The 12,002-nt window shown below is 41.5% G+C and overlaps 1 protein-coding gene across 2 annotated transcripts in view; it reads right to left on the reverse strand.

The window, feature by feature from the left end:
- RIC1 (RIC1 homolog, RAB6A GEF complex partner 1) overlaps window positions 1–12,002 on the reverse strand; it is an 81,383-nt gene that overhangs the window by 42,193 nt on the left and 27,188 nt on the right. The gene's annotated exons all lie outside the window — the stretch shown is intronic.

The raw sequence follows: 12,002 nt of genomic DNA on the forward strand, positions 1-12,002 counted from the left end.
TTATTAGTATGTGACAATATACTTTGTTCATAACTTATGTAAATTTTGATTTAGTGTTTATTACACAATGCTATAACACACAATGCTGTATATTTTATAAAATTATAAAATTAATGGTATCTTTCATATGAAACTTCTCTATAAAGTTTACTACTAAATTTTTTCTGAGAGATGGAGAGTCCAATTCTCATGGTGATTCTGAAGAATGAAGTTTTGCAAACAATGACTTAGCAGGTATTACGGAGGTTAACACATTAACAAGATACAAGCATTTCAACAATGCTTTTCAGAGGACTCAACATTTATACCAACATTAATTCTGCATCACACCTCATGAGAAATAGGAAAGCATTTATTACTTCACACATGGGAAAATGTGAGGCATACAGGTCCCAGGAGTCAGTGCCAGAGCTAGTAGAACAAAGCAGTCCAACTACCAGCCCCCTGCTTTAACAGCAGACCATCAGGTCTAGCACCCTATAGATGTGAAATGCTTTATCTTAACTTTTTGTCAAGTTTCACATCCCTAATTCTTCCCTGCTAGCCATAAACTTGCAGTTATTTTAAACCTCAGCTCAATCCTGCTGAAATGCAACACAAAATGGTCGAATTTGCATATTAAAACACTGTTGCAGGAGCACTTCTGCAAACCATCCAAAATCCAGAGTTTTGTGAAGCTATCACAACAGAAGGTAATTCAAGTATGGCCAAGTGTTCAATAAATTTATAGTTATGATTCATACACACAAAATTCTACACAAAAAATAACCCCAGGTTTGTTTGAAAAAAGTCACACGAGAAAGAAAATTTGTCAGACAAGGTTAACATTACCACAACAGCCTAAACTTTACCCCACTGCATAAGCATTGCAGAAAACATTGTCCTTTGGGTGAGATTCTCTCTCGATTACACATTCTCAGGATTCATCCCACAGCTTTTGTTTAGAAATATTATTTAGCAAGGAACATGCAGTGTTTTAACAAACAAAGGTAGTAAATACAGCAGACAGCCTCATAATTCACTGTTGTCTACCATTCCATTGGTTGTTCCTGTAACATCAACTCACAGGAGTGCAGTTCTACCCTAGTCTTCCAAGGTCAGAGCTACATCATCTATAGCACAGCACTGGTTCTCAACCAGGGGTACACGTACCCCTACCCCTGGGGGTACGCAGAGGTCTTCCTGGTGGTACATCAACTCATCTAGATATTTGCCTACTTTTACAACAGACTACATATCAGGGCCGCCCAGAGAATTCAGGGGGCCCGGGGCAAAGACATTTTGGGGGCCCCTTCTATAAAAAAATTGCAATACTATATTCTCCTGGGGGCCCTTGCGGGAAATTGCCCCAGTTGCTCCCCCCCACGGGCACCCCTGGGAAAAATAAACCTTCCGCATTTCGGCACAAACCCAGTTTTGAGAACTTCTTTACAAGGTATCACTGGTTCTCAGCATCAACTAGTGCTAAAAGGCACCAAAGCTCATTAAAAGGGTTGGACAAATATTTTCCATCAAAACTTGTTTTGGACCCAAAACTAGGGGTTTTTAAAAAGCAGAAAAAAATCGCGGACAATGTCTGCTTTCCTTCAAAATTTGTGGTGGTTTTTTTAATTGAAAAGCTGAAATTAGTCTGCCAAAACCTGAACATGGTTTGAGGTTTCAGAAGTGTGCAGCCAAATATTTGCTGCTTGCTGTGTTTGATTGTTTAAAGAAACAATAAAAAAATTCTGCTTAAAAAAATCCAAAACTTTTGAACCACCTCAGCTTGTAACCAAACACCTGAGCCCATCCAGGCAGAGATTTTTCCAGGTTTCTGATACTCTGCTGGCTTCCTTGACTCATATCTGTCTCCATAACTTTGGGTTCATTTAGATTAGAACATAAGAACAGCCATACTGGGTCAAACCAAAGGCCATCCTGCCCAGTATCCTGTCTACTGACAATGGCCAATGCCAAGTGCCCCAGAGGGAGTGAACCTATCAGGTAATGATCAAGTGATCTCGCTCCTGCCATCCATCTCCACTCTCTGAGAAACAGAGGCTAGGGACACCATTCCTTACCCATCCTGGCTAATAGCCATTAATGGACTAAATCTCCATGCATTTATCTGTTTCCTAGAGACTGGCTCCATGTGGTCCCTCACAAACTGGAGACGGTTACTGTGGGTTTGTCTTTAGTATAGACTATGTACATACTCCACGAACTGAGCATTTGAGCTTGTTCCAGAATCTGGGATGAGCCTATGGTGTCAAAACTGAAATGCTCAAAATAGCACATGCATGTGAATGGACACAGGGTGCTAAAATTAAATTAATCCAGGGGTTCTCAAACTGGAGGTCAGGACCCCTCAGGGGGTCACGAGGTTATTACTGGGGGTCACGAGCTGTCAGCCTCCACCTCAAACCCCGCTTTGCCTCCAGCACTTATAATAGTGTTAAATATATAAAAAAGTGTTTTCAATTTATAAAGGGGGGGGGGTCGCATCAGAGGTTTGCTATGTGAAAGGGTCACCAGGACAAAAGTTTGAGAACCACTGAATTAACCCCTCTGAAGCCTCAGGGAATGCAGGGGGTCTCCCTTCGTAGAGTTGGGAAGGATATTGCTCTTCTCATGTGATCCCTCTCCCGGTGGCTAATTTTAAATGAAGCTACCCTCCCCTGACATGAATCTCCCTATGGCACTGAAATTAAATATACACTATAACTTGGCATTTGAGAAGTGAAAGGGATGGTAGCCCTAATGGAAAAGCTAACAGCTTGGCTCTTCTGCAAGCCTCAAACTGCTGAATGAGCTTTAGGGTAAGGAAAGCTGTGCCTCCCAAACAGCCTGGCCCTGCCCCCTGTCCAACCCCCACCCACTTCCTGCCCCCGACTGCCCCCCTTAGAATTCCCAACCCATCCTGCTCCTTATCCCCTCACCATCCCCCAGAGACCCCCCACCACCACCACCACCACGGGACCCCACCCCTGCTCCCTGTGCCCTGTCTGCCCCCAACCCCTAGCCACCCCCCCCAGAACGCCCACAATCCAATCCCCCCTATTCCCTACCTCCGACCGGCCCCCAACCTCTGCCCCCACCCTGTGCCCTGACTGTCCCCAAGACTCCCTGCCCCCTAGCCAACCCCCCTGGCCCCAGCCTCTGACCCCCGGCTCCCTCCTCACCCGGAGGCTCAGCGCCTCGCCGAACAGCTGCAGCATGTCTCCGCTGGGGCCTGAGCCCCGCCCTGCTCCGAGCCGCGTGGTCAGGGGGCGGGGCTGTGAGCTCCGGGCTGAGCGGAGGGAGCTGAGCTCCCCCTGGAGCTCGCAGCCCCGCCCCCTCACCACGCCACTTGGTGCGCTCAGCCTCCAGGCGAGGGGTAGAGGCGGGAGCCTCAGCTGTTCTCTTGAGGGCCCCTGCGGAGCCCGGGTCAAATTGCCCCCTTTGCCCCCCCCCGGGCGGCCCTGCTACATATAAAAAGTAGTAGTGAAGTCAGTACAAACTAAAATTTTATACAGAGAATGACTTGGTTATACTGCTCTATATACACTATACACTGGAATGTAAGTTCAATATTTATATTCCAATTGATTTATTTTATAATTATATGGTCAAAATGAGAAAGTGCGCAATTTTTCAGTAATAGTGTCCTGTGACACTTTTGTATTTTTGTGTCTGGTTTTGTAATGGGTATTCAAGACAAATCAGACTCCTGAAAGGGGTACAGTAGTCTGAAAGGTTGAGAGCCACTGAACTATAGTAAAGAGGAAATTTCAGGAAAAAACTAGTGTACACATTCAATGTTAACACTGCTTGGAGAGGAAGTCTTTTGCAGTCCTCATCGAAGTATACAATACAAACACTGACATCTGGAGCCAGTTAATAGGAATGCATTGTTTCTGCAGAACAGCAAATCTCTCTTAGGAGAGAATATAAATGATACAGATTAAAAGGAAAAAAAACACTGAAGACATCACTGCTTGCTGGAAAAGGAACACCAAATCTCCGCTGGTGTATGCAGTCATAGCTCCTTTGGAAAACAAACAGAACTCTCATAAGCCACAAAGCATCTTTTTCAAAAAGACAGTGATAATTTTGAACTGTATTTACAAGTAATTCCAATTTTAGTAGTTCTATTCACCCCTAATTACTGCTCATTAACTCCTGATTATAATTTTGCAAATAGAATGCATCTCCTATTGTCCAAACACAAAGGAAGAGACAGATCGCAGTTTGATGAATTCAACAAAAATATTTTATGTTTTAAGTTAACATTGTAACCTCTTTCTCTGTTCATTGAAGAATTTTTTCTAATTCTTACATGTCAGATTCTCTGATTTAAAAGATAAACACTCTTTCTTATGTAATATGAATGTGGTTTAAGAAGGTGTATTAAAATCCAGAAGTTATACTGTATTCAGAAATGACAGACATTTTCATGAGTCGGTTTTACTATTTAAATCACTTTGACCTTTAAACCATGAATGCATGTTGCTGACAGAAGCAGGAAGGAATGTTTCTGTGTTGCCACATCAGCAGCTACTGCACTTCTATTTAAATTCTAAGTAACTGCAGTGATTTCATACAAGCACTTAAGAGGGATGAAAACATTTTAAAAAGCCAAAGAACTTAATGTCTATGAGCTTATGACACATTTTCTGCAGAACTCTACTTGCATTAAAATGTACAGTGAAAAAACCCTTGCTGAAGAAATAGGTTAATAGGTTTTTTGGTTTATTTTGGTTTTTTGCTTCTTTACAGGGTAAGCAGAGGGCTCAAACGGTTTCTCCATTTCTTCCTCTCCATTGGGAATTCACGTCTTGACTAGTTCCCTGGATGACTTAAGGCCTGGCAGAATTGTGTCAGATGCCATGAAAGAGCAACCTAAGAAATAAAATTGGGTTTTATTCACTATTTAAAACCTCTGATTTTGTTTGGTGTCCTCTTCAAATTTTATGAGCATACTCTCCACTCCATTAATGAAAATACTGACCAGTATTGGAACCAGGACAGACTCCTTAGGGACCCCACTAGATACTTGCTGTCAGACTGGGAGGGTGTCACTGATAACTACTCTAAGTATGGGTTTTCAACCAGCTGTGCACCCACCTTATAGTAATTCCATTTAGACCACATTTCCCTTGTTTGATTATGAGAATTTCATGTGAGATCATGTCAAAAAACCTTACTAAAAATCAAGATATATCATGTCTACCGCTTCCCCCCATCCCTGTCAAAAAAGGAAATTAGGTGGTATGACATGATTTATTCTTGACAAATTTATGTTGCTATTATGTGTCACCTAGTATCCTTTAGGAGCTTTTACATACGGATTATTTAATAATTTGTTCCAGTATCTTTCCAGGTATCAAATTTAGGCTAACCAAATTCCCTGGGTCCTCTTTGTTCCTCCTTCTAAAGGTAAGTATTGCATTTGCCCTTCTCCAGTCCTCCATGAGTTCCTGAAGATACTTGTTACTGGTTCTGAGACTGCTCCAACTAGTACTTTAAGTACCTGGATGAATTTTGTCAAGACCTGTCAACTTGAATAAATATAACTCATCTAAATATTATTTAGCCTGTTCTTTCCCTATTCTGGCTTGTGTTCCTTTCCCCCTTGTTATTGATGCTAAGCCTGTTAAACATCCGCTCACAATTAACCCTTTTATTGAAGGCTGAAGGAAAAATAGGCATTAACACCTCAGCCTGTCTGTTAAAGATTTAACATTCCTGATCATTAAAAGTGAAGACCTGAGAATACTCCCGTTACATCCCTGTGATTCAAGGAAGGCCTTTGGAAAAATCAGGAAGACAAAATTTTATGTCCCTTATATTTCTATGGTAAAATATAAGAATGGGGGAAGGGGACTGCAGCTTTCAGGCATTCTTTAATACATCATAAAGAATCAAAGAGGCACAAATTCTTATCTTGATAAGATTTCAGACCACAGAATAATTACTTAAAGATATTTTAATTATAAGTCAATCTCATGTCACCTATGATGCATCTATTTCACTGCACAGCTACGATCATGAGTACTATATGGTTATTATAGAGCTAAGAGAAGCATCTTCCAAATTATGACATTCATATTTTAAGTGAGAAGACTTTAACTTGACTAAATTGTTTAAAAATAATTCCCATTTAACTGCTGAACCTCTTTTCTCCAAAAATCTCTCACTTGTCTTCATCTTTTCCCATCTCCAACCCCATTCCTTGTTGTAAGTGAGCAACACTGTCCTCCCCAGACTAATACATTGGTTTCCATTTTGTTTCCGAACAATGCAGGTATATCCTGTAAACAAGGGCAGAAAATCTGAACAAACACACACAGAAATTTGTTACAGGACTTGCAAAAATAAGAGCTTTACTTGCATATAAGCAGGGAAAGAGGTACGAGAGGAAGCATGAGATACCATTCCCACTGAAGTCAATGGCTTTCATCAAAAAAACTGATGCAGGGATGAAGGGAATAGGTTCTTATTTCAACAAAAAATGCTCAGTTTTAGTCAAAGGCAGCAGCAGCACTGGGCAAATATAATGAGTTCCACTTGACTGGAAATGTTTGCACTCTGTTCCTAAAAAATATGCTGAGCAGACTAGCATAGCACAGTGACAAACTTGTACAATTTTGAGTGGGAAGTGAAGGAGCATGAAGACCTCCATGACGAAAAAATCTGAATACCTGCCATTTGATACACCTGCTCCATTCCAAAGGCAAAATAATTCATCCTTCAGAAATATTTTTAAAATGAGCCCTGTGATAAGTCAATGCTAGCAGAAAAGATTAAACGGTATCCAGAAAAGAGGTAAATTCCAACAGAGGCAGAGAAAGCATACTAACCTTTCTTTCAATTTGGTGTTGCTAAAATGTTAGCAAGGGGTTCCCAGGAATCCCCATCAGTCCAGTACGTAAAAGGTATTTTTTCTTTAAATGAAGATGCAAACACCAATACAGTGATTCTTTTTCTACTGAAGAGAGATAGGTAATGTGTAACAAACATCCAAAAGCCTGTTGCACCAATCTCCCACTACTTCTTTAGTCCACCTTACTACAGAAATATACCGCCTTTCCAGCCTTAATCAGCCCTGGCATCTTCACCTTGCCGGGACACTTTTGTGGTTTACTTGATATTTACAAATTATTGAACATTAAATAGTGCCATTATTAACTAACCAGCATCAAGTATTATGCCATGGGGAAGGCATTATATAGAGGTCACAATTGCCTGCAGCAGAAACTACCCAAGGGTCCATAAAAATGAGCTACAAAGATTTTTTTTTTTTAATTGGATTTGTGTATTTTTTGCTTCTTTGTAATCTGTGAGACAGGCCTGAAATGGTCCCTCTGAGCCATCCCACCATAAAAGTCCCCTTTTACTCAGGTATTTTCAGCTTACAAATATTAAGAAAAAATAAGTATGGTCTTCTCTGGTGTTTCTGGAGGACTTCATTTTGGGATTTGTCTCAAATGTTTATTGTGAATTTATACCTTAGTTGAAGAATTAATAATTTGAACACAAGCAGTACTACACAGCATTTTAGAAATATAATGGTGCTTATATCAGTAAGGATGAACACAGAGTGGTGTCCAAGAGGGAGCTTATTGTCCAAGTATCATTTATAATTTATAGGCATGTGAAAGGAACTATTAGAAGCTGCATGGAATTTATTATTTTAAAACTAGCTCACACATAATGGACGGATTCCTTTTTAGGAAAGCTGGGAGAGGTGCTGTCATAACCAGAAAATGCACAGAATGCAAGCATTGCATACAGGCAGATCCAGATGTCAGAAGGCAGTGAAACAAGTGAAAGATAAAGTTTTAACAATTTAAATTTCATAATTGTCAAATCACTCTTGGTCCACAGATGCTGGAGCCAATAATAATGATAAGACAGAAAATATATTGCCTCTATATAAATCCATGGTACACACTTTGAATACTGCGTGCAGATGTGGTCGCCTCACCTCAAAAAAAGATATATTGGAACTGGAAAAGGTTCAGAAAACGGCAACAAAAATGATTAGGGGTATAGAATAGCTTCCGTATGAGGAGAGATTAATAAGACTGGGACTTTTCAGCTTGGAAAAGAGGCGAATAAGGGAGGATATGATAGAGGTCTATAAAATCATGAGTGGTATAGAGAAAGTAAATAAGGAAGTGTTATTTACTCCATCTCATAATACAAGAACAAGGGACCACCAAATGAAATTAATAAATAGCAGGTTTAAAACAAAACACAAGAAAGTATTTTTTCATGCAATGTACTGTCAACCTCTGGAATTCTTTGCCAGAAGGTGTTGTGAAGGCCAATACTATAACAGGGTTCAAAAGGGAGCTAGATAGATTCATGGAAGTAAGTCCATCAATGGCTATTAGCCAGAATGGGCAGGAATGGTGTCCCTAGCTTCTGTTTGCCAGAAGCTGGGATTGGGTGACTTGATAACCTGTCTGTTCATTCCCTTTGGGGCACCTGCCATTGGTGACTGTCAGAGGACAGGATACTGGGTTTGATGGACCTTTGGTCTGACCCAGTATGGCCGTTCTTATATTCAATTTACACAAGAATATGCGAAGAATTGCCCTCAGTAGGCTAACCAGCAAATACCCGCAGAAAAATAAATTAATCTCCAACATGCAAGACTAAATCTTTGTGATCATGCCATTCATGGAATGTAAAATCATGCTTGCCAAAACATGTCCTTTCCACAACACCTTTGCAAGGTAGTTTGATGCTTCAGACATTAAAAACTTTGTCTTCAGAGACAGGCATTATAAATAAAGAAATTGTATTATATATTGCATAAGCAAATTATGAGAAGACAAATCTCCACCCAACCACTTGTGACACTCCTGCTACTGACAAAGAACTCCAAAAGGCAATGAATGTAAGACAGATCCTGGCTGCACTGACAAATTAAACCATTTTAGATTAACTGTTTAAACATGGTTCATGCCTACAGTTTAGTCAGTGTCCAGTCATAAGTCTTTTATAAGGCACATTTTAATGCAGTTTTCATCGATGTGTCTACATTAGAAAAGTGACCCTTCACTGACACTTCATTGTCTAGCATGTTTTCTATAAAGGGTTCTGAAAACTGTTTGGCCTCAACTGTATAAAAGCAATAAAACAAGTTAAATCCAGTTGAAACAATTCCAAACTAGGTCACTCTCTAGACTTAATTTTCACAAAAGCCATTTTAACTGAATGGTACCCAGTTCACAATACAGGCAAAACTATGGCTGAAAGCTTTTAAAGTGAATTCTTAGAGGATGCCATCTGTAATCCTGAATCACTATGAACTGGATTTTACTGTAGATTGAGGGAAATGTACAAACAAGCATATTTCAGCATCAAATACTGAGACAACAACTAGTTTGTTTACTTTGTAGCTTCCATAGGCCAAGCTCACTGCACATACCAAGGGTTCCCTGTATTTCTCCATTCCACTCCAGAAGATCCCTAGGAGCCACTCTCCCATTCCCCTTTATTTCGGGGACCTCCCTGTAACTCCCCCACCTGCTCCTTCATGCCTGGAGCTGTGCGTGCCCCATTCCTGGGTTTCTGTGTCCCACCCTTACCAGGGTCCTGTATTTTCTGCCCCATGCCAGTGGCTCTGCGTGCACCCATATTTCCATGCCCTCCCTTCCCCCACTCGTGGCAAGGGCTCTATGAGCCCCCACTTTCCCCTCCCCCATTCCAGAGTTCTATTTCCCACACGAGGGGCTTTGTGTGCTCCCATTTCGCCTCCCATGGCAGGGGTTTGCGTGTGTCCCCATTTACTCCTCATGGAAGGGGCTCTGCCTGCCACCCGTTACCTTTTCCCCATGAAATGGGCTGGCTTCCCTTCTCTCCTTATACCAGGGTGTCTCAGTCTCTCCTTGCCAGGAGTTCTGTGTGTCTCCTTACTAGGGTCCCACATTCCCACCCCCATGCCAGGACTGTGGGCACAACCCTATCCCCCTCCCACCTTACCTAAATTCATTCAGGATTTCAACATGTTAAACTCTATTGGGAGGATAAGTAGAGATGAGATAGAGGCAGTATTATGCTGGAAGGTGTTAATGCAGTGGTCCCCAACCTTTTTTGTCTGGCAGGCGCCAGATGAAGGACCATGGCGGTGGTTGAGCATCCGCCGAAATGCCGCGGGTGCATTTAGGGGACTGTGTTGGGGACCCCTGTGTTAACGGGTATTTCAGTCAGTTTGATGTACAGCCAACTGAGAAGGTGCTTGACACTCCAGCTGTGATAAACAGATGGCAGGAGCTCCATATGTTCCCCATTTTCAATCTTTTGGTAATCTGATTTCCAAATCAGTGGGGTGCTAACCAAGGATGCCAAGAACATTCCCTGAAAGTTTTGGATTGATTATATATCATGTTCAAAAGATCCCACACTGCATACAAACAAATGCCATCAAGTTGAGTGTATGGCCTAGCAAGCTCAGGCAACTAGAGTTTCATAGACTAACATGCATGGTATAAAACGTTAGACTTATGTGCTAGCAAATACTGTCCTAATATAACTCCTATGTTGCCAACAAAGGAAGGTGTAACTGGCCTAGATTTAGTTTCGTATATAGTATAAAACTGGCCAATGAAGAACAGCGACCTATCTGAACCATATAGCTAAATCACAGTCTAGTACAATATCAAGCTTATTTCCCACCAAAAATGCTTTGACAAAAGATATGTAGTATTCAAATAACTATATACCACTTCATTCCTTTGATGCAGATGCTGATATTCTAGAGTATAAAAATCAAACCTCTGACAATATTAAGCTTATCCTACTAAATCACAGAAAACTCAATGATAAAGGTAACAATCTCTATACGTTTAATCTTGCTAAAAAAGATAGTATCAGTGGGTAAAATTTTCAGGAGTACAGGTGATTTAGACCCAAGTCCCAATTTTAAAGTGTGACTTTAGACATAAATGTGTGACTTGGTGGGCTGGGAAGGGCCTATTCAGGGCAATGGGCCATTAGGAAAATATAATAGGCCTTAGGAGAAGCTTATCTCCCACCTGGTGATGAGCCTTCCTGAGAACACTCCAAACAGCCTGTGAGTAAAGGCTGCTATTACTTTACAAGGACATGTGATGAGACCACATGATGCTGGACTCCATCTTGGGATGTCAGTATTTTTCCACAGACTGGTCTGGGAACCAAGCTTTGAAACAAAGGATTCCCACCATATGCAAAAGCTATATAAGGCAGGGTAGTGACATCATCTGGTGAAGAACACTCCCCACACAAGAAGACTCCTGGAAGCACCTGAGGAACAAAGACTGAACTAGGGGAAGTGCTAGACCCAGGCTAAAGGGATTTCTACCCTGTGTATGAAACACCTGGGGATTCCAAGTTGCAAACCAAATGTAGTTTGTGCCTTAAGACTCTGCAGTCCGCTTGTATCATCAGTTAGGGTGAGAGATTGTTAATTCAAATCTGATCTTCTAGTATGTTACGCTTAGTTTGTGTTTTTGTTTTTTTACTAGATAATCTGCTTTGATCTGTTTGCTATCGCTCAAAATTTTTCTTTTGTAGTTAATAAACTTGCTTTTGTTTGCTCTAAATCAGTGAGTTTGAGGGAAATGCATGGGAAATCGTGGCTCAAGGGGCAAAGGCTGTTGCATATTCCTCTCCATATTGAGGAGGTGGCAAACTGGCAGGATGGTACTGCTCTGGGGTCCTAGGCTGGGAAGCTGGTGATTATTTTGGCTGTAGCCTCTCTATTGTTGTTTCTCATATACTGGCTGGTCAGAGAGCCTGCATGTAACTGCAGCTGGGTGTGTCCCTACCTGTGTATGCTGGTGAAGTGTAATACCAGAAGCGTGTCTGCAGCAGCACAGTGTGAGAGGGAGCCCAGACTGGTGGGTCAGAAGGGTAAGTGGTACCCCAGTTCCAGGTGGCACCCCAGAGGGAACCCATCACAGAGGGAATAAGAAATTCAGAAGAACATAGCCCTGAGTATCTGGAGGAAGTGGGGAGAAAAGTTAAACAGCAATGATGCTGGTTAC

The sequence above is a fragment of the Mauremys reevesii genome, linkage group 6, assembly GCF_016161935.1.
Source record: "Mauremys reevesii isolate NIE-2019 linkage group 6, ASM1616193v1, whole genome shotgun sequence".
NCBI classification, from domain to species: Eukaryota; Metazoa; Chordata; order Testudines; family Geoemydidae; genus Mauremys; species Mauremys reevesii.